Source organism: Rhinopithecus roxellana, chromosome 17, assembly GCF_007565055.1.
Source record: "Rhinopithecus roxellana isolate Shanxi Qingling chromosome 17, ASM756505v1, whole genome shotgun sequence".
In the NCBI taxonomy this organism is placed as follows: domain Eukaryota; kingdom Metazoa; phylum Chordata; class Mammalia; order Primates; family Cercopithecidae; genus Rhinopithecus; species Rhinopithecus roxellana.
In genome coordinates, this window is record NC_044565.1 from 35,563,872 (window position 1) to 35,587,732 (window position 23,861).

The following is a 23,861-nucleotide window of genomic DNA, read 5'->3' on the forward strand; positions in this document are numbered from 1 at the left end:
GAATAAAGAAGTTAAAAAAATACATTTTAGCCATGCATGATCCCAAATCCTACCTTCCAGAAATAACCAGTTAATTACTTTCCTGGGGTTAAGACGAGAGGTATTCAAGGAACATGTAAATGAAGAAAGGTGGACTCAAAGGTCTTTAACTCAAAATCTCCATCACCTTCCTAAACTCTGTCCAAGCATCTGGGGGCTGAGAGGTTGCATTACACACACACACACACACACACACACACACACACACACACACCCTGCACTAGAGAAGGCCTGGGGAGACTCTGACGTTCTTTTCATCACCAAGAAGCCCCTTTATAATTTCATTTTGTGGGTCCTTAAATTAGAAACATTTTGCTCGCCAAACTAGATTTATGAAGTAACACTTACCTCATTTGCCCATTTTTTAAATTAACCAAGATTTATATAACTTCCAATCAGAGGTGCTGATCAGCACAAAACAAACCAGACCTAGCAACAAGTTGCAACAATGCCATCCTAGAGCAAAGAAAAGTGATGCTTATTAGGCTATGCAAGTTAGCTTAAGTAGACTTGGCTTCTGTTTTTTAGTCAAGAAATTTGAAATACTAAAATACAGAAAACAAATCACTACTGTTGAGAGCCTAGGGATATTTGAGGAGGGAAAAGAAACAAGATGAATAACTAATGTCCCTAGGGCAGTAGGTTAAAAGGGAGAGGGTTGGAGAATAAGGGCAGGGTTCCACCATAATGTTCCAATTGTTAGAAATTTTATTCTGCTGATAATTACACATGAATCCTTGGGCAAATCAAGCTATCATCTCTGGACCACATTTTCCCACTTGTAAAATGAGAGTGGCTAAGCTAAGGCAGTGCTTCTCAACCTCAGTGCTATTGACATTTGGGGTAGAATGCTTCTTTGTTGTAGGGGCTATACTGTATGTTGTAGGATATTTAGCAGCATCCCTGTCTCCTACCCACTAGATGCCAGTAGCACACTCCTGGCTGGGGCAACCAAAAATGTCTCCAGACACTGCCAAATGTCCTTGAAGGGGCAAAATCACCCCTAGTTGAGAACCACTACTCAGGGTTATTCTGAAATTCTATTTGTGAAAATTCACAAATTATGGAGAAGAAGTTGGAGGGATGAGTTTGACATATCAGAAAACACGTATATAAAAAAGCCAAAGATGACAGCGTGTGAAATCACCCTGTAAAGCAGAAGTTCTCAATCTTGGCTGACTTTTAGAATCACCTGAGGAGCCTTTCAAAGTCCCATTCTCAAAGTGAACCCCCTGACCAATTGAATCAGAACCTTAGGGTTTCAGCAGAGTTCTCCAGGTGATTCCAGTTTCCAGCAGTTTGCGGGCCACTGCAGGAGAGCTTAGTGTGACAATAAGTCTGTTTATCTCTTATGATTCTAATAATACTTTAGCATTTCAATCAATAAGAAAACCAAAAGCCCAGACTGTGCTAGGATTTTGCAAAGCACTGGGAAACAAACCATCTTAAATCAGGCAAATCTCAAGCTTTAGGTTGAAGTGAAACCTAGATGCACTTCCCGGAGAATTATATGAGCATATGGACACCTAAACAAAATCGAAACGCTAAGTCTCTGGAGGAGGCACCACTGGTCCTCCCGAGAATCGTCTGTTCTCTGCAGTTATTGACCTGAGACCATGCCAGCCATGGTCTCCAAACCATGACTGTCAATTGGGTTAATCCTTCCCAGCAAGAGATCATCTTGTTGGAGAGGATTATCAAGTAAATGACAGTTTATCAAGTAAATGACAATCACATCAAAAGAAAATGTGTGCACTCTTGGGAAGAGGAAGATACACTTTCTTAGACTCATTTCTGAGTAGAATCAGTCCATGTGCTCAGGCTTGGAAGAGGCTTAGACATCAAACCCATGAAGCAAAGCCACTACCAACCGGACTTAACACAAAATGGCATAAGCAGGTCAAAGGGGCCAGTATAAAGTAACTACAGAATCCTGGACTGTTTCCTGGGGATTCTGTGCTGATTAACTTGGGACTCTGCAAAGTGCTCACAGTTACCTAAGAAGAAAGTTGTGCAATAAAAGGATACACTCTTATTTACTGTAATTTTGTATTCCTATTACAAACTAATAGCAGTGTCAGCCAGAGTTTACTGAGCACTTACTCTGTGCCAGGTGCTGTGCTAAGCATTTTATATAAATTATTTCATTTAATCCTCATAACAGCCTGATTAGATTGTTGTTGTTATTATCCCGATTTTACAGCTGAGGAACCTGAGGCTTAGAGAGGTTAAGTGACTTACCCAAGGCCATGCTTCCAGCAAGCACAGGAATGGGAAATAAAATGTGTGACAGCAGAGCCTAAATTCTTGAACATTATGTAAGACAGCCTCATGGGTCTTCTATTCATTTGTCAGATTGTGAAATGAATAAATTTTAATAACATTCTTTCCATCAAGAATTATAAAATGCTTTTTAAAGTATATCATATACAGGCTTATCCCTAGCTATGATTCAAATGAAGAAATTCCATGCCAGTGTTCTCAAAGTGTGTCTTCAGCCCTCCTAAATCAGAAACACTTGAGGGAAGCTTTTCTAAATGCAGGTTCCTGGGTCCCATCTCATACCTACCATGTCAGAATTTGGGGTGTGAAGCAGCAGCCAGGGGGTTCATCTGCATTGTGAACAAGCTCCCTGGGAGACTTTTTTCCCACCAAGGCTTGAGATACTTTTTTCCCACTAAGGCTTGAGATACCAGTCCTTAGGACTGGCACACTTTTGTATCCACAGAGCACAGCCTTATGCCTGCAAAATTTGACAAGAAAAAATTTGCCTCTCCAAAATTACAACACAGAGAAACTACAAAGATTGACTTTGCCGGGCGCGGTGGCTCAAGCCTGTAATCCCAGCACTTTGGGAGGCCGAGACGGGCGGATCACGAGGTCACAAGATCAAGACCATCCTGGCTAACACGGTGAAACCCCGTCTCTACTAAAAAAAAAAAATACAAAAAACTAGCCGGGCAAGGTGGCGGGCGCCTGTAATCCCAGCTACTCCGGAGGCTGAGGCAGGAGAATGGCGTGAACCCGGGAGGCAGAGCTTGCAGTGAGCCAAGATCGCGCCACTGCACTCCAGCCTCCTGGGTGACAGAGTGAGACTCCGTCTCAAAAAAAAAAAAAAAACAAAAAAAAAAAAAAAAAAAAAAAAAAAGATTGACTTTAAGAGCCAGAAGATTCCCAGGAAGATCCCTAAAAGATCCCTGGATATTAAAGTATTCAATTTTAGACATAAACCCACTTACTAGAATATGTCATACTTTGCCTTGAGAATCTGCCTTCCTCTGGAGACTGGAAATCTGCTTTATTAATATCACTTAAGCCGTTACTCAAAGCCCTCAACACACATGCTCCTGCACACACACATTCCTACAAGAATTTGAGTGAACACTGTGTAACCTGAAAATAAAATTGCTCTCAAATAACCATTACGACTTTTCTTATAAGCTCACATTACAATAACATTTGGAGTGAGAGCTATCAGTAGAGACAGAAATTATAGACTACGCATTCCTTGGCTAGATCTGAGCCTTTAAGGGCTGGGATGGTGTCTTTTTTCCTCTCTGTATCTCTAGTTTTGAACCTATAGTAGGTAATAAATTCAGTTTTGAGTTAAGAAAGAAGAAAAGAGGAAAGGAAACTTTGAAGGAGTCAGTGAGCAAATCATTTGCCCAATGAGAAGGAGGTTCCCAGGCCATCTCTTCCCTACACAGCCCTTGAAGAGGATTGCTCTCCAAATATAAGAGAACAGAAAAGGCTTTTCTTTAACTGCCTGACTTCTCTCAGTAGCACTTCTTTAAATCTTGAAACCATGCCCATTTGCATCAAAAAATAATCACCTTAACATTTTCAGTACACAAATACAACCCAAAGTGAACCTTCAAATGAAAACCAGAATAAAACGCACTGAGGAAGAAAAAGAAAGAAATAAAAGACAGATTGTGGTTTAAAAAAAATAATAACAGCATACAACACACCAGGGGTTGGAAAAATTTCAAATATTCATTTATAGCAAAGATTGTGTTGAGTTTTGCTCCATTCTGCTATTCATGAGTTTCATATTCTTCCTTACATTAAAACTTATTTATGCTGCTGCTTCATTCTCTGCACACCCTGTGTAGCATAAATAATAACTTACACTATAGGCAACAAATGTGCACTCATGCACATGCCTGCATCACACCCAAAGATCAACCTCTTGATCCCTGGGAATTCATGTGATGAGCTAATTTCCAAACTTCTGTAAAACGAATACTAGGGATGATACTAGTGAAACAGCATCAGGAGAACCTATGTATGGGGTTGGTTTCCAGACACTGGAAGAGTTCTGGGTTGATGTATTCAGAATGTCTTGCTCAGACTTCCACATAGTCACATCAAATTATAAACATTCAGATATTGAGGAGATCCCAGAATCATCTGCTTCCAAATTCCTCATTTTACAGACGGGGGAATCAAGCTCAAAGTGAAACTGCTTGCCCATAATCAGATGATGAGTTGGTGCTTCAGTATTCAATCCAGTTGTCTCTTTACTATGCCACAGGGGGACCAATATTTTGCACTTAATAGATAGCAAGCTGGCAGTTCAACAAGAAATTCATCTAGAGTCTTCTTGGTAATGACTTCAAGATCTAAATTCAATTTCTATAAATAATTGCCAATTTTTGTTACAGTTCCTAAAGAATGCTGTGCTACAATTATCAATATTATAATGAATGAGTTCTAGCTCTTCTTTTTTGTTATCCTTTTTTAAGTGCTAGTGGCTAACGGGAATAAAATATGAAAAAGACGCTTTGAGGTTTAGAAAATCTACAAAGTGGATATTCCCACTGGCTACATGCTTTTACTTCATAACTCCAACCCTAGCCACAGTCAAGGAGACAATGCCTCTAACACAGTGCTTCTCAAACTTGATTATTATATGAATGTAACTGTATTAGTCTGTTCTCATGCTGCTATTTAGAAATGCCTGAGACTGGGTAATTTATAAAGAAAAGAGGCTTAATTGACTCACAGTTCCACATGGCTGGGGAGGCCTCAGGAAACTTACAATCATGGCAGAAGGCACCTCTTCCCAGGGCGGCAGGAGAGAGAATGAGTGCAAGCAGGGGAAATGCCAGACGCTTATAAAACTGTCAGATCTCATGAGACTCACTCATTATTGCAAGAACAGCATGGAGGAAACCACCCCCATGATTCAATTACCTCCACCTGGTCTGGCTCTTGACCCATAGGGATTATGGGAATTACAGTTTACGGTGAGATTTGGGTGGGGACACACAGCCAAACCATATCACTGACAGAATGCATGCAATCATCAAATAGATCAGAGTGGAGCAGAGATTCTGCATTTCCAATAAGCTCCCAGGTGATTCTAATGCTGCTTGTCACAGGACCACACTTTGAGTAGCAAGACTCTAAAGGACCATTCACAGTGACCAAAGTATCAAAGCCGTGCAAACCAAAGCAGGTGACTAGGAGTAAAAGCCCAGTCAACAGCCCCTATAAGCAATGCTTATAATGAAAATAGCAGGGCAGAACCAGCCAACAAAAATTAGTCACCAGCTAATTAAATAATGTCCTCTGAAACTTAAGTCTACCTTATCTGGATGTCAACGTCAGAAAAGCTCATGTCAACATGCAATGGCAGTATGTTGTACTTGTTCAGGAAACTCACCTCAGAGAAATAAATCTGGAAGCAGAAAGGCAACAAAAATTCTAATTCTCTGTATTAATATGCAGGAGCAAGGAATAAATGAAACCAGAGCACTTTCAGTTGCTTATAAATAACTTCAACGCCAAGTACAAGGAAATGAAAAGATCTTTAACGAAGCCAGCGGCGTGCAGCACTGAGTCCAGTTTTATCCTTAGTTTACTAAACAAACCAAACCACCATGTCTAACAACTTTGCCTGGAAAATACATTTTGTGCCAGATGGACATTATTTCAGAAAATCAAATGGGCAACTTAATTTCAACCTTTCTGATTAAGTAGATTCTAGCCTCTCCATGAGCATGCATCCAACCTTTCCCCAAGGGAATTGAGTGGTAACATGGAGAGCATGACCGTTTATTTGGCTTAAGGAACACATTAATTTATCTGGTTTATAGAATTTAAACATCTGACAAATGACAGTGGGGTTGATTTTATTCATCAGCTAATTGCTTTGCCACCTGGAGCTGAAGCTTTATATATGCAGCTTATAAAAGATCTGAAAAGGATCTCAATTATTCTTTAATTTGTTCCTTGAATATAAAGTAGGAAAATCTGGCTTAATCAAACATTGTCTCAATTCTACTGGGATATGTCTAGTTACCTTATAACAAGGTAAGCTTTCATTTAATCATATGATATGATAATTCCCCACTTTCAAGCCAAGTATCCTCTTAGTTACAATCAATTTTCCACTGAAAAAATAAACATTGTCTCTTTACTGAAATCTCGGTAGAGAAAAATAGCCCTTTTTAATGAAACTTGCTGCTAATACAACCACACTAGGAATTTTTGTGTAGGAATCCATTAAACCCCGTAATTTGACATTGCTGGTAAATTGCAGAATAAAGTGAGTTCCATGAACAATTCTCTATGCACATGGCCATTCTTGGCACACGTGGAAGAAATGGATAATGAGGGCACACACACACACAGAGCATTACTGGAATCTATTAAATCTCACTTAATAAATGTTTTAATCAAGTTGAATTCTACAATTTATCTGAGAGGAGAAAAAAAAAAAGAGGAGAAACTGGCAGTCATGCAATTTCTTTAATTGCACCAAGTGAATCTGAAATGCCAGCATGTGCTTGAAGGCTGCTGGAAATCCCAAGACATAAAAATGGTAACTGGCAGGCAACTGGGACACCTCCTGAAATGTAATCCTGCAACAAGCTGAAAGTTAGATTGTAATACCATTATTTTCATGGCTCAGGGTATTGTGGGTTTAAAGCCAAGTATTTGGCCCCCATCTTACCAAGTTTCTCTTTCTCATTTCTTACAAGCCCCAGAAAGGGGCAATACAGCTGCCAAGAAGGGCTCAGGCTAGGAGAAATGGGGTTCAGGCATTGCATAGGCTTCCTGGAGCAAAGCAGGTCACCAACTAGTACCCTACCTGAGAAAGTGGGGTTCTGGGGCCTAAGGCAGGTGAATGGTAGAGGCACAGGCAGACAGGTGGCAACAGAGACCCTGGCACTAGGACTAGGGACTTGGGTGCAAGAGCAGGTCCCTGTTTCTGGAAACCCTGCTGAAAGCAACACAGAACTCGAATCCCTTAGAAACCATCGAATATGGTGAGATGAGGAAACAAAACGAAACTCAGGTAAGGGGGAATGTCACACCCAAACACAGACCAGGATCCAAGCAGGTGATTTGATCATAAGCAATAATGCAAGAGACCAAGCAACGGGCGAGTCCTTGAAAATGTAGAGCAAAACCAGTCCTGCTTCATCATCTTCCAAAACACCTAAAACCGGGCCTTCCTTCAAAGTAGCATGTTCAATAAACAAGAAAAATGTAGTCAAATAAAGCCTTGAATGTTAGAAACGAAAAAGATTCTAAGCGATATCTATTCCTTTGTACACACAGATAACATGAAGGCCCCAGATGTTTGGAATTAGTATAGCTTAGGAGATAAGACCTGAGACTCTGGAGTCAAAATCCTAACCCTATAATTCACTGAATGTGTTTCTTTGGACAGCTTTTGTGTTCCTGTGAAAGATAATAATAGTAACTATTTCATAGGGTTGCTTTAAGAATTAAGTGAGAAAATTCATAGACAGCAATTATAATAGTGTCTGGGCTAAGTAAGAACTCAATAAATGAAGCCTTCTGTCATTATATTATTATTACTAGTTATTAGTTATTATTATCACTTTTATGTCTTGGGATTTCCAGCAGCCTTCTATTAATATTATATTATTATTATTACTATCACCATTATGAACTGAATTGTGTCCCCCTAAATTCATATGTTAAAAGTCCTAACCCTTAGTATACCTCAGAATGTGACTGTATTTAGAGATAGAGCCTTTAAAGAGGTAATTGAGATTAAGTGAGGTCATAAGGGTAGAGCCCCGATCCAAAATGACTGGTGTCCTTGCAAGAAGAGGAGGAGACACCAGGGAAGCTGGTGCACAGAGAAAAGGCCATGTGAGGACACAGCAAAAAGACAAGCCAAGGCGAAATGCTTCAGGAGAAACCAAATCTGCCAACACCTTGATCTTGGATTTCCAGTCTCCAAAACTGTGAGAAAATAAATTTCTGCTGTTTAAGCCATCTGGAATTTATTATGGAAGCTCTAGAAAAATAGCATAGTCACCATCATTATTATCTGGCCCAAGTCACACTGCCAACTGTGACAGTGCAGAATGGGGACACAGCCTCCATGCTTGTTCCATCAGTTCTCCCTCCCACATTATTGTCCCAGATTTCCTGTTTGCTCTATTATACAAAAACATTGGTTCCTTGCCTGTTAAGAGAGGCCAAGCTATTATTCAAGAAAACATAGAAAGTCAAGGAAGGCGAATCACACACACAAGGAAGGCCACACTGAGACCAGTGTGGCCAATATGGCGAAACCCCATCTCTACTAAAACTACAAAAATTAGCCGGGGTGGTGGTGCACACCTATAATCCCAGCTACTTGGGAGGCTGAGACACAAGAATAGCTTGAACCTGAGAGGCAGAGGTTGCAGTGAGCCGAGACTCCACCACTGCACTCCAGCCTGCCTGACAGGGTGAGGCTCTGAAAAAGAGGAGGGAAGGGAAGGGGAGGGGAGGGGGGGAGGGGAGGGGAGGGAAGGGAAGGGGAGGGGAGGGAAGGGGAGGGGAGGGGAGGGGAGGGGGGAGGGGGAGAGAAAAGGGAAGGGAAGGGAAGGGGGAGAGAAAAGGAAAGGGAAGGGAAGGGGGAGAGAAAAGGGAAGGGAAGGGAAAAGGGAAAGAAGGAGGGGGAAGGGAAAGAAGGAAGGCAGGAAGGCAGGAAGGAAGGAAGGAGGGAAGGAGGGAAGGAAGGAGGGAGGGAAGGAGGGATGGAAGGAAGGAAGGAGGGAAGGAAGGAGGGAGGGAAGGAGGGAAGGAAGGAAGAAAACATAGAAAGTATAAAAAACATAAATATCTGGGAGAAAATCAAGTGTCTCTATCTCAGAGAGATATACCCGTTCTGAAATTTATTCCCTCTGTTCTCTATTTGGAAGTTCAGGCTGGAATCCAGTGCTTTTGTAGCAATTTCTCTCTCTCTCAGAATTTCAAGAGTTATTGCATCTGAGCAAAGGGCCTGGCACATGAAAAGAGACAAGCTGAAACCCAGGGGCAATAGAACCAATAAGATGAAATGTTTTCAACTGGACTTACAATCGGAAACATTTTGAGAGCACATGTTTGTCTAGTGACTTCCTTCCCTCCGAGGTGGTTTTCTTGGGTGCTGATGCTAGGCGTGCTGTTGGTTGGTTGTACAGATACCCCAACCCAATCAGCTTCTCCAAGATGAAATTATGCAGTACACTGGGATTCCTAACTAAATGCATCCTTGCTCCCAATCAGTGAGTGTCCCAAGTGAGGAGAAATGGGTGGGTTGCATTTGTCTCTCTGAAAGCAACTGACATTCATCCCACACATTTTAATGTTTTGCCCTTCTTTCCCAGCACACCCATGTGCACACTCATGTGCAGGCCTGCCCATACGCCAATCCATAACCCCATTACTATATTCATCTATGCCCTTAATAGCTCTTACTCTAATTGCACTCCAGCAAATACACTTCTACTAACCTCTTCTGAGGTTAGTGTTGGTAGGTTGAGTAGAGAAATCATTTTGATGCTCCCTAGTCTAGATTCCTTGGAAATATTTTCATTTATCTGCAAGCACTTTTTAAGATCTGTTTCATAATTAGGGATGTTTCTTGAGCTGTGCCTACAGGCATAGTGTGATGTCTGCAGAAGGAACACAATAGAGCAAAAAATGCATCCCTGCCTCTCGGGACTAGTTCTCTGCTAGGTGGAGACAACATGAGTGTGACCAGCTGGCAATAGAGCACAGGGAATTCAGTACAAGAGAGAGAAACATGGGGGCCTAGAAGCTCTTCACAAGCTGTTTTTACAGTGGACCTCAAGGGCCCGAGACCTGAGAGCAGAGAGTTTGATACAAATGCTGGCAACAATAGCTAAGGCTAGGCAATAAGTCAAGTTTGTAGAAGCAGATAGATAAGTAGGTGAACTTTAGGTACCACATGCTAATGATTCTCAGATTTCTGTCTCCATCCCCTTTCCTGGGCTCTGACTCACATGAAGCTGAAAGACTTCAATGTCTTATAGGCCTGGGGAGAATGCTTGATCTGCCATCGGTTGGCTGCATGTAAAAGAAACCCAAAATTGTAGTGGCTTAACCAAGATTTATTTCTTGCTCACATAAAAGTCTGAGCTTGTTTGGGAGCTCAGCTCTGTAATGTCATCAAGGGTCCAGGCTCCTTCTATGTTGCTGCATCGTCATCCCTAAGGTGTCATCCTTGTCCACCTGTTGCAGAAGGCTCATTACCATGGAGCAGCATTCCAGCCACCAGGAAGGGACAGCCATGCCCTTATCCTTTAAAGGCATGATCAAGCAAGAATTTGGTCACGTGCTCGTACCTAGCTGTAAGGAAGTCTGAGAAATACTGTACAGTCCTCATTACCAGGGATGCCATGTGCTTCCCAGGACAGCAGATGCTGGGAGCCAAGCAACAATCTGTGCTCCTCACAGCAGACTCCTCCCGTTGCTGCCAGCATCGTGTCGCACCGGACTCAGCACCTCTGTCTACCCACAATCCAGCAGTCGGTCTGTCAGCTCTACCTTTAAATTAAATCTCAAATCTATCTATTTCTTTCCATTTCTAGTGCTGGGATGCTAGTTCACAATGTCATCCTCTCTTGCCTGAACTCCACAAAGGTCTCTAACTTTTCTTCGTGCTATCACTCCTGACATGGCAGCAGAGTATCTTTTAAAAATGCAATCCAGCCATGTTCCTACCCTGCTGAAACCGTCCAGTGACTTCCCATTGTACTTAGAATGAAATCCCAAATTCTTGCCATGGCTTACAAGGTCCTACATAGTCTGGTGTCTGCCTAACCAATGACTTAAATGTTTTCTACTTTTGTTAATTGAAGAATAACATACATTTTTAAAACGCACAAGTCTTCAGCATACAGCTTGCTGAATTTTTACCTATATGTGTACACTCATATAACCACCACCCAGATCAAGATATAAAACACTTTTAGTATGCCAAAAAGCTCTCTGGTGTCCTCTCCCAGGTAATACCTCCCCACAGATACCATGATTCTTTCTATCACTATAGAGTATTTTACCTGTCCTTGGACTTTGTATAAATGAAATTACACAGTATGTACTCTTTTATGTCTGACTCTTTCTTCTTAGTATTATACCTGTGGGATTCATCCAGATCACTGCATACAGCATGAGTTCAGTCTTTTTCAGTACTAGATAGTATCCATCGTATGAATGTACCACATTAATTTTTTCATTCCATTGTTAATGGACATTTGGGTAGTTTCCAGCTTGAGGGTATTATAAATAAAATTATGTGAACATTTTTGTACAGGTCTTTTGGTGGGCATATTCACTCATCTCTCTTAGATAAATACCTACGAGTAAAATTGCTAGGTCATAGAGCAGGTAGTATGAACAACTACAGTCTTTGACCTAATTGTATGTTATTATCCCCATTGCTCACTGTTCTCCAGCACACTGACATTCTTTCTGTTCCTTGAACACACAAAGTTCATTCCTGCCTCAAGAGCTTTGTACACACTGTTCCCTCTTCCTAGAACACTCTTCCCCTGGTCTTTTACAGCTTGGCTTTTTCTCAAGACTCAAGTTTCACCTAGTACTGTAATTTCTAATTTGCTCTCCATTCATTATGCTCTGTTTCCCCAAAGTCTCTGGCATTCATCTGAAGGAATTCAGATTTATCACAATGCACTCAAAACATACCCCCACCCCAACAACCACAAGTATACCTCCCAAATCCAATGTGTCTATTCTACTCTCTCCCTCTTCCCATAGAGTGAGCACCTTCTGAAACTAGCATCATGCCTGGGCATTAACAGGTGACCTTTGTTCTCCTGTGGACAAGGAGTCAGTGACAGACCTGGAGACGTGCCTCTTCAAGAAAGAATTCACTTCTCCCTTCAAGAAAGAACTCTGTGTGACTTTCCAGGTCAAGCTCACATTGGCAACCTTGTGCCTTTGGTCCTTCAAATTCCCTGTATATGCACAGTTCTCCCTAACATTCCTCATTAAGACACATTTTATTTTCCAGAATTCCATCATTTTTTCCAAGATCACTTTTTGGTATCTGATATGGTTTGGCTGTGTCTCCACCCAAATCTCATCTTGAATTGTAGCTCTCATTATTCCCATGTGTTGTGGAAGGGACCCAGTGGGAGGTAATTGAATCATGGGGGTGGGTCTTTCCCATGCTGGATTCGTGATAGTGAATAAGTCTCATGAAATCTAATGGTTTTATAAAGGGGAGTTCCCCTGCACATGCTCTCTTACCTGCAACCATGTAAGGCATGACTTTGCTCCTCACTCACCTTCCACCATGATTGTGAGGCCTCCCCAGTCATGTGGAACTGTGAATCAATTAAACCTCTTTCCTTTATAAATTACAGTATCTTAAGGACAGATGGCAACTCTGCTTCCAAAATGACAAGGATGAAAAGGTTAAGAGATCAAACTTTCATCTTAAAACTTTTGTTCCAAGCAGAAAGATGTCCCAGCCGCAGATGGAATGTATGTTGCACAAAGAATGTACAACACTCACTCTTATTTGATTTTCAGATACTAAAATTTATATTTCCAGGAATGTTTGGAATTCCAAATTCACTTAGCTGGAATTAAAAAGTAATTACTGAAGTGGAAAATATCTAAGTAGCCAGAAATAAAACAGAAAAAAATTAACTTCCCAGACTACACTCATAATAAATGATTTCCCTACTTTCTGGTGGTTAATCATTTCTAAATACTACATTCATTCAAAATTATCTGCCTTCCTGAGCCTCCAAACTCAGTTATTACCTGAGTTTTGTGCCATGGGCATCTGCTCCTTAGCAGTAAACCAGATCATCGTGGTGCCATAAAACATCCGCTTGAAAACCGAGTGCGGTTAAAGAGCTCTTCAACACTTCAAGTAATTCAGCCTCCCTTGCTCAGGCAGAAAAGATCGACGTGAAGAAACACAGCAAGAAGATGCAAAAAGTCTCTTTGGCTTTTGTTAATCTCTTTACTTCCTCCCATCTCTCTAGCCCATTTCCTTGCTTCTCACCATAAAATATAACTTCCCTGGAAAAAACAAGAGTGATTTTTCTTTAAAATGTAAACAGAAAAAAAAAAAAAAAAAAAAAAGAAGACTAGAAACAAAGATGCCATCTGTTAACAACGGACAATTCTGGGTACTAAGAATACGAATAGGCTTTAATTTTCTTCGTTTTACTCTCCTGTATTTTTCAGTTGTTCAAAAAATAATTTTTTAGATAAATAAAAATTTTAAACATGCCCTATGCATTTCAACGCTCTGTTCCCACCCACCCTAACCCCGAAACTATTTCAGTATAACATCCTGGCAATCCCTGGCCCCCAAATAAATGGGAAATACAATTTTTCTTTGAAACCTTTCTGCTCCCTTCTCCCTTTTCAATATCATCTCCCCTACCTACCATGACAGCCTCACCCTCCACCCGAGAATCAGTACTTTCCCATCTAGGGCTTAGAAGTCACTCCTTCAAGGATTATTGGATTTTTATTATTTTTTATTTTGCGATAATTATAGATTCACAGGAAGTTGTAGAGAAATGTACAAGCAGGTCTTGGGCACCCTTCACCTAGCCCCCCATGCCTCCATTCCAATGTTAACATCTTGCTGAACTATTGTACTACAGTACAATATCAAAACCAGGAAATTGACACAACACAAATCATAGAGCTTATTCAGATTTCACCAGTTATACCTGTGTTTGTTTGTGTCTGTGTCTGTGTATGTGTGTGTGTGTGTAGCTCTGTGCAATTTTATCACATGGTAGCTTTGTATAACCACCAGTGCAATGAAGATACAGAATTATTGCATCACCACAAGACTCCCTTGTGCTACCCCTTTATATCCATGTCTACTGTACCCCCCTGACCCTACTACATCTCTAATTCTTGGCAACCACTCCATCTCTATAATTATGTTATTTCATAAATGTTTTATAAATGGAATCATGGAGTATGTATCCTTTTGCAAATGGCTTTTTTCCTTGAGCATAATTTCCTTGAGATTTATCCAAGTTGTTGCATGTGTCAATAGCTCTTTCCTTTTTAAGTTGAATTCTATGGTATAATGTACCACAGTTTGTTTTACCAACCACCCATTGAAGGACATTTGTGTGGTTTCCCATCTGGGGCTATTAATAAAGCTGCTGTGAACATTGCTGTACAAGTTTCTGAGTGAACATAAGTTTCCTTTCTCTGGGATAAATGCCCAAGGAGAAGAATTGCTGAGTTGCATGCTAGTTGCATGTTTAGTTTCTTAAGCCACTGCCAATGATTGTATAGTCTTACATTTCCATTAACAATATATTAATGATTCAATTTCTCCAAAACTTTGCCAGCATTTGAAGTTATTACTATTTTTTATTTTAAACATCTGAGAGGTGTAACTCATTGTCGTTTAAAATTGCATTTCTCTAATGCTTAATGATGATGAACATTTTTTCATGTGCTTATCATCTGTACATCCTCTTTAAAAATGTCTGTTCATGTCTTTTCCCATTTTCTAAATGGTTAGTTTTTTAATGTTCAATTTGGAGAGTTCTTTATATATTCTAGATACAAGTCCTTTGTCGGATACACAATTTGCAAATGTCTTCCCAGTCTGTCATTTGCCTTTTTATCCTCTTAATATGGTCTTTTGCAAAGCAAAAAGTTTTAAATTTCAATGAGGTTCAATTTATCAATATTTTATTTTCTGGACTATGCTTTTGGTGTCAAGTCTATAAACCTTTTGTCTACTCTAAGTTCACAAGGATTTCCTCTTATTTTTTTCTAGAAATTGTATAGTTCAGTGTTTCACATTTAAGTCCATGATCCATTTTGAGTTAATTTTGCATAAGGTGTGAGATTTTGGTTGACATCCAGTTTTTTGCCTATGGATATCCAATTGCCCCAGCACCATTTACTGAAGACTATTCCTCCTCCATTGAATTGCTTCGGCTCCTTTGTCAACAATTAACTGGGTATATTTGTGTGGATTTGTTTGTGAGTTCCCTATTCTGTTGCATTGATTCATGTGTTTAGCCTTCTGTAAACACCACACTGCCTTGATTATTAGAACTATATAATAAACCTTAACATTAAAAGAATAATTTCTCCCACTTTCTTCTTTTTTCTCAAATTTATTCTGGCTATAATAGTGCCCCTCCTTTTTCATGTGAATTTTAGCAGGCTTTAATAGAAACAACATTATACCTATAGATCAATTTAGAGAGAACTGACATCTTTACTATGTTGAGTCTTCTAATCCGTGACATGTCTCTGCAAATATTTAGGTCTTTCATTTCTTTCATCAGCATTTTGTCATTTTCAGTATACAGATCTTGCACATATTTTGTGCCTAAGTATTTCTCTTTTTGCAGCGTTTGTAAATAGCTTTTTAAAATTTTAGTTCATTGTCAGTATATAGCAATGCAATTGAGTTTTGTGTGTTGATCTTGTATCCTTCAACGTTGTTAAACTCATTTATTTCTAGAAGTTTTTTCATAGATTTGGGTGGATTTTTCTATATACACAATTATGTTATCTGAAAATAGAAGAAATGTACAAGCAGGTCTTGGACACCCTTCACCTAGCCCCAACGCTGCCATTCCAATGTTAACTTCTTGCTGAACTGTTGTACTACAGTGCAATATCAAACCCAGGAAACTGACACAACACAAATCATAGAGCTTATTCAGATTTCACCAGTTACACCTGCATTGTGTCTGTGTGTGTGTCTGTGTGTGTGTGTCTGTGTGCGTGTAGAGGCAGTTTTCTCTCTTCTTTTCCAATCTGAATGCCTTTTCTTTCTTTTTCTTGCCTTGTTACAGTGGCTAGAAGTACTAGTATTATGTTAAATAAGACTAGCGAGGGCAGACATTCTTGCTTTGTTCCCAGTCTCAGAGGGAAAGCATTTAGTTCTTCACCATTAAATACAATGTTACCTGCATTTTTTCTAGAAGCTTTTTATGAGCTTAAGGAAGTTCTCATCTATTCATAATGTACTGAGAGTCTTTGTTATAAATAGGAATAAATTGTGTTAAATTTGTTTTCTGACCCAAGTGACATTATCAGTGATGCTGGAATGGTAAATTATGTTGATTCATTTTTAAATATTGAATCAGCTTTGTATACCTGAAATAAATCCCACTTGGTCATAGTCTATTATTGTTTTTAATCATTGCTGGATTTGATTTGCTAAAATTATGTTGAATATTTTTGCATTTAAGTTTCTGAGAGATAATAGTCTATAGTTTTCTTTTTTTCTGTTGTGTTTGCCTGGTTTTGGAACAACAGTAATACTCACCTCATAAAATTAGTTGAATGATGTTTCCCCCTCTTCTATTTTCTGTGGGAGACTGTATAAAATTGGTATTAATTTTTCCTTGAACATTTGATAAAAATCCTCTAGTAAAATCCTTCCATCTAGGCCTGGAAAATTTTTTCAGTAGCTATTTAATTACAAATTTAATTTTTAAATAGTTATACAACTATTTATGTTACCCATTTAATCTTGCCTGAGTTTCAGTAACTTGCGGTTTTTAAGGAATTGGTCTATTTCTTCTAAGTTTCTCATTTCTGAGCATATTCGCCTATTATCCCTTCAACAGCTACAGAATCTGTTGTGATAGCCTCTGTTTCATGCCTGATATTGGTTATTTGTATATTTTCTCTTTTTTAATCTTTGTCAATCTTGCTTGAGATTTATCAATTTCATTAATTTCTTTTGAATAACTAGTTTTTTGTTTCATTACTTTTTGTATTGTTTTCCAGTTTTCAGTGTTACTGACTTCTGTTCTTTATTATTTCATTTCTTCGATTTGCTTTGGGCTTGTTTTGCTCTTCTTTTTCCTGTTTCTTGGGATGAGAACTTAGGTTATTGATTTGAAATCTTTTATCTTTTTTACATAAGTGGTTGGTGTTATAAATTTTCCTCTCAACACTGCATCTCACAAATATTGATTACGTTTTTTTCATTTTTATTTGGTTGTATTTTTGTTTTATTTCCTTTAAGATTTCTTCTTTGATCTACAGATTCCCATTGTCTTTCCACTATCAATTTCTAGTTTGATTTCATTATGCTCCAAGAATATATTCTGTACAATTTCAATCCTTTAAAACATTTTAGCTGGTTTTATGATCCAGGATATAGTCTTGGTGACTGTTTTGTGGGTACTTCAAAAGAATGCAGATTCTACTCCTGTTGGGTGAAATATTCTATAAATGTCAGTTTGATCCTATTGTTTGACGATATTTTTCAGTTCTACTGTATCCTTGCTGATCTTCTGTCTACTAGTTCTATCAATTGCTGAAAGCAAAATGTTGAAGTCCCCAACTATTCAATATCCTCCCCCCCATCTATCATCCCAATCCCACTCTCCACCCAAGGATCTAATACTTTGCCTTTTGGAAGCCAACCCCTTTAAAGGGTTTAAAGTAGGGGAGCCACTCCCTTGAGGATTATTGGCACTTTACACCAAGGCCCTGAGCACAGGTGAGATGTGGTAAAACCCAAGGCTGAGACTTGCTGAAGGTAGGTGCCAGAAGAGACACAGCCACACATCAAAGTCAGTCCAGGAGACAGCAGATGAGTCAACCAAGCAAAGCCAAAATGAATTCCAACCAGTAGGCTGGGAGAGGCCAAGAGCCAAATGGAGTAGCCAAAAGCCAGAGTCTCAATCAGCAATGAAGTCAGAAACCAGCCAAGAAGCTCAAGAAGTGTCAGGATCCAGGACCTGGGAGGACATGTGAGGGTGTTATTTAATTTTATCTAATCCTTGATGGCCTAGCACTCCTACAATAGGGTCAAGGAACACCTTCTGGGCCACACTGTTATTCATCTTAAAGGTGTTCGTAACTTCTAACACAACCCAAAGGATTGCTATTGGGATGATTTCTGTCATAGCAACAAAACAGCGAGGAAGATATTTTTGAGGTATATTTTCTGCATATTCTAAAATCACTCTAAATGAGTCTCATCTGACATCTCATTAGCCCTGGTCAGGAGCAGAAATGCCTGTTGAAGCGTCATTAGGCAAGGTAATGTCTAGGGGCAGTGATTTCAGGAAAAAGGGGTAAGACTTCCACAACTTTAACTGATAAGCAAGATGTCTAATAACCCACAAACTACTATCCCAGATTTCTAAGAGGCAGAAGGCGCCATTTAGATGCACCTTCATGATTAACCCACCCCTACCTTATGGTATTCAACTGGGGATAGCTCTGAAATGATACTGACAATATTCTTTTTTAATTTTTATTTTAGATGCAAGGAATACATATGCAGGTTTGTTGCATGGGTATCTTGGATAATGCTGAGGTTTGGGGTATGAATGACCCTGCCACCCAAGTAGTGAGCATAGTAGATAGGTAGTTTTTAACCCTTGCCTCACTTCTCTCCCTCCCTCCTTTTGGAGTCCCCAGTGACTACTGTTCCCATCATCTGTAATGATGCTGACAATATTCTCAACTACATTAGCAAACTGCTAATGACTCTTATTCTTTGATACCAACATTCCAACCTGCATGACAACCCAGTTCAAGGCCCTGCCCCTGTCCTGCAAGCATGAGGTTTGTCCTTAAATCCACAAAGGCACTCTGCCTGCGGTCTGGCCTGGAGCAGTGCCCTCAAAGTGATGTGACAGACCTGGAAGCAGAGGCCCTCAGGAGGTGCAGAGAGCTGTACCTCTTTGCTCCGAAATGAGAGACAACAGCTTCATGTACTTCACAATCAACCAAAGTCGATCCCTTGCAGACCTCCACAGGACACCACCCATTGTCCTATCCCAGGCAACGAGAAAGATGCTGGCCTCACAAGACTTCTCTCCAAGGTTTCAGAATTCCCCAATATCAGGCATACAGGTGTGCAGTTGTAAAAGAAGTGCCAGAGTACCTTCGTAATCCTTCACATGCCACTGGTGCCAGTCTAATATGTATCCAGAAAAAGATGAAACAGAATGCACCCTTAGGAGATTACCGATTTATTTTATCACATATTTTAAATGAGGCACAAAGTCTACACGAAAATAAAGTGGAACCAGGGCAACTGTAGAAAGTCCCGATCCCATGGCAAGTGAAATAGTCTAAGTGCACTGAGCCGGATCACTGCCTCATCAGACCAAGACACTATGTAGTGATAATGTGCTGCTACAATTCAGTACTGGACCCCAACAATAAAGCCGGGACTGTAATTACTATAATGACCTCCCACTGCTATTGTGTCTTTAATGAAGTCTTTATCAGTAGGCATTTGCCACTTAAACCTAACTCACTATAACTACGGCAGCGTATCATCTACATTTTCACAAAGAATTACTGAATCATATTTCTGTCACAAAGATGAAAGGGAATATTTCAGTTCAAGTGCCATTTGCAGACAAGCTGCATAAAGAAAAATCAAGCTGTCTTTTCCCGGCACTTTCTGACAAGCGAAACTCAACCGAGAGATGCCCGGGGGTTTTGTGTATGTGTGTTTTGGCTGCACTGGGTTTCTTTTTACCACAACTCCACTTCCTTTCTACACAAACTACGGGGAAAGAAAGACACCAAATGAATAACACACTTGATTACATAAAATTTATTGAGGTAGAAAGGGGCTGAGACCCTCCTGTGAGGCCCAGAGATGCTGAGGGTGCTGTCCCCTCACACTCAGGGTGACAGGCCAGGCCAGACCCACAGCTTACACCTCGCAGCTACGGGCTCTTCCCGCTCCATGGCAAGGCAGCCAGGGCAGCTGAAAAAGCCTGTTTTACCCGACGAGGCACACTAGAAGTACCCTGGGCCTGGAGAGACCACATTCCAAGTTCAAGTTTCCAGTCATAATCACTTCCTTACGTTAGCATGAAAGCCAGGGCTGAGATGGCTTTTTGGCAGAGCCCAGCTCAGCAAGCCAGACAGCCCTCTGTCAGGAAAAGCTGCCCCAATTCCAGGCCTCCTAAAGGGTGTCAGCCGGGAGCCTCTCCCTGCAGCGCTTGCCCCTTGAGGACGGAAGCATGAGCATCCCGCTCCAGTCCTCACTCCTCTGAGATAACTTTGGTCCACCTAGGATCCAGGGAAAGCCCCCACCCCACGCCCAACCCCCAACCCCTGGGGCCAGCGAGTATGAGCCTCACTGGCCTGCACCCAGCGGCCAGGCCGTGGTGCCAGCCTTTGGGCTCTTGCACATCACCAAAAAGCCCTTTTGGCTTTAAAACCTGCTCCTCCAAAAGGCATAAATCCCTTCAGAACTAGGGAAGGGCCTGTGCATTGCATGGGTAAGAGCTGGGGGTAGGGGGTGCTGTGAGGACCCCCAAAGGAGAGGAAGGGGTGAGGGAGTCGGGAGGAGAGTCTGGATCTGCTCTGGGGTCAGCACGGCACTGGGTATCCCATGGTGGAACCCAGTGACTGAGCGGCCTGCAGCTCTGCTTTCCTCCCAACTTTCTGCCTGCTTATTTTAGGGGTGCGAACTCCAGCAGGGAAAACCTGGTGCTGCCACCAATTTCCACCTTTTTTCAGTGTCATCTTTGGCCACAACTGCTCCCTGCTTCCTTTCGGTTCTAATTTCATTTTAAACAACATAAAGGTTTTGCCTAGACACAGAGGAACTGAAAATGAGAGCCAAATGGAGAGTGGAGAAGGAAGCATGCTTCCTGGGGGGCGCCCCAGGGGAAATTTTATTCAATTTTCTCCCACATATTTGCACCCACCGGGGAGCGTCTCAGGTTTTCCCACCTTGGCAGGGACACTTGCCTCGAAGGCGCGACCCAGCTTAGGTGTGGCCACTGCTGCTGGCTTGTTTCTATAACTGCACTGCTGAAGTCAAGGAGTCAAGCCTGCAAAATCCAGCAAACAATTCCATGTTCAGAGAAGAAATCGAAGCTGCCCTCATCCCTGAGTTCAGCAATAATTCCAGGATGCTTAATGAATTTTTGTTTCCACCTATTGAACCAAAGTAGCCCTTTAGCCTAAAATCTACACACTTCCGATGACATAGGTAAGACCAGGAAGCTGGACTTGGTGATTGAATACTTTCAGGCATGGCACCTTGCTGGCCATTGTCCTTGTTCTATGAAGAGCTCTTCCCAGTAGAGGTATGTGTCTTCATATCTTCAGTTCTTTTTGCTTTGCCTCAGTCCTCTTTGCTTTGCTTTTCCCTCCTTGGCTGGCCACTGTGCCAGTGTTGCCACTATCGGTTCGTTCTCTCCAGGGTCTGCGCACAGCCAGGATGCATCTTGGCCAGTGTCAGTGGGAAAATGGGGCTCTGAGCACAGTGAGCCTGTGTCTATGAAGATCACTGCCACTGCCGCAAGTGGACTTCTCATGACAGCCAACACCTGGGCTCCCAGCCCTCCTTGATTGAGTCTGCAGCTCTCACAGAGAGCTTAGCCCATCGACTGTTTCTGCTAATGCTCTCAGCTGCTACCTTTTCAGCTGACAAAGGACCCAGCCGAGTGATGAAAGCTATAAGCCAGAATCCACTCCATGCTTCATCAGACAAATGCTTGGCTTTCTGGGGGCCAACACACCTTCTACTGACTGACATGTTTCTAGGTTCTTTACCACGCCCTGCTGCGGTACACATTAGGATGTTTCTCTGGGTAAATGCCAAGGTTCTCCCTGGAGGGGAAAAGAAATGTCAGAAACGCCGCTCCTATTAGACAATCTGAAATTATCACATACCTAAAAAACATATTATCTAGAAAGAATCTCTCCTAGACATGATTTTCAATAGAGAGGTAATTCCCACTCCTAGACATGATTTTCAACAGAAAGGTAATTCCCACCCCCCATAACATAGAGCTGAGCCCACAGTATGTCATAAATATTTGTTGAATATAAATGAATGATGCGTGCATAGATGAATAAATGATTTTTCCCCTAGTGACATACCTGATTTCCTTCCCTGTTCCTTTGCTTGCTTTATTCTCAAGCATCTGGTTGCCATTAACTTATAAAAAGCCATGTTTTATTTTCTACATGGAAGATGATGGGAACAGTGCAGGAGATAAGAGAACTAATATACATTACTATGAAAGAAAAATAAGAACAGAAAAACTGAGAAAAAGCAGGGGTATGTTTATCTTAGAATACCTGTTCTCAACCTTGTCTGTGCATGAGAATCTCCTGAGGAGCTTTAAAAAGTACTGACGCCGGCCAGGCACAATGGCTCACACCTGTAATCCCAGCACCTTGGGAGGTCAAGGTGGGAGGATCACCTGAAGTCAGGAGTTAGAGACCAGCCTGGCCAACATGGTGAAACCCTGTCTCTACTAAAAATACAAAAATTAGCCAAGTTTGGTGGCAGGTGCCTGTAATTCCAGCTACTTGGGAGGCTGAGACAGGAGAATCGTTTGAACCCAGGAGGCAGAGGTTGCAGTGAGCCGACATCATGCCATTGCACTCCAGCCTGGGCAACAAGAGCGAAACTCCACCTCAAAAAAAAAAGAAGTACTGACGCCTAAGTCCTACCCCCAGAGGTCCTGCCTTAATTAATATGGGGTGTGTTCTAGCCATTGGGATTTTTCCAAGTGTCCCAGGTGATTAAGCTGTACAGCCAAGTTTGGGAAACACTGGTTTTTAAAATGTCTGCCCTAAAAGACTGGATGCTGGCTAGAGGAGAATAGCAAACTTGGCTCTGAGCCTCTTAGCAGCCAAAGTGAAAAGAAAAAAACATAATCCATTGCATGATCCACAGTGTTCATGGGATAAAATCAAACCCCAGTTGTTTAGAAATACAGTCAACCCTGAGACAGACAGTAAGAGATTGGCTGGGGGTCCTCATGAAGAAGACATGGAATGAACCAAGCAGCAGCATCTTCAACAGTGTCCCTATAGTATTCCATCAAGGAATATTTATTAAGCACCCACTATGAGGTCAACTCTGTTCCGGATAAACAGACAGACTTAAAACTTGTGGTGTGTGTCCAACATAGCATCTCTGGTAGGTGGTGGAGCTAAGATTCAAAACACAGGACTATGGGACTCAAGTCCATGCTCACTCCATTATCAAGTAGCATGGTACTACCTGGGAGTAAATACAATAAGTTTTGGATGACTTGTTGTTACAATATGCTTTAATATGAGATAATAGCATCATTTCAGCCACTATTCTTAAAACAAATCTTCAAGAAGTTAGAACCACATGATTCCAGCTCTACTTAAACTACAGATGCATTTATCCTTTCTCCCAGCAGAGGTATTCCTACAGGCATACCAGTAAACATAGGACATACAACCCAGGATGTTCATTGTAGTGCTTTTTCTAATAGAAAAAGACTAGAAACCATGCAATGGGGTACTGGTTGAATAAACTATGATATATCCATGCTATAGCATAATATACATCTATGAAACATAAAGAAGACAGTCTGGGCAACATGACAAGATCTTGTCTCTACAAAAAAAAATTTTTTTTAATTAGCCAGTCATGGTGGTATACCCCTGTGGTCCCAGATACTCTGGAGGCTGAGGCAGGAGGATCACTTGAGCCCAGGAGGTAGAGGCTGCAGACAGCCATGTTCGCTCACTGTCATGGGTGACAGAATGAGACCCTATCTCAAAAAAAAATA

The 23,861-nt window shown here is 41.1% G+C and overlaps 1 long non-coding RNA gene across 2 annotated transcripts in view; it reads right to left on the reverse strand.

The window, feature by feature from the left end:
• Positions 1 to 23,861, reverse strand: part of LOC104656185 — a 51,160-nt gene that overhangs the window by 9,765 nt on the left and 17,534 nt on the right. The window contains exon 3 of one of the 2 annotated variants that reach the window (XR_004054327.1): positions 20,523 to 21,909. The exons of the other annotated variant lie outside the window; for it this stretch is intronic. This is a non-coding gene — a long non-coding RNA (uncharacterized LOC104656185). Of the gene's footprint in view, positions 1 to 20,522; positions 21,910 to 23,861 lie in introns of those variants that run through there. 2 annotated transcript variants of the gene reach the window in all.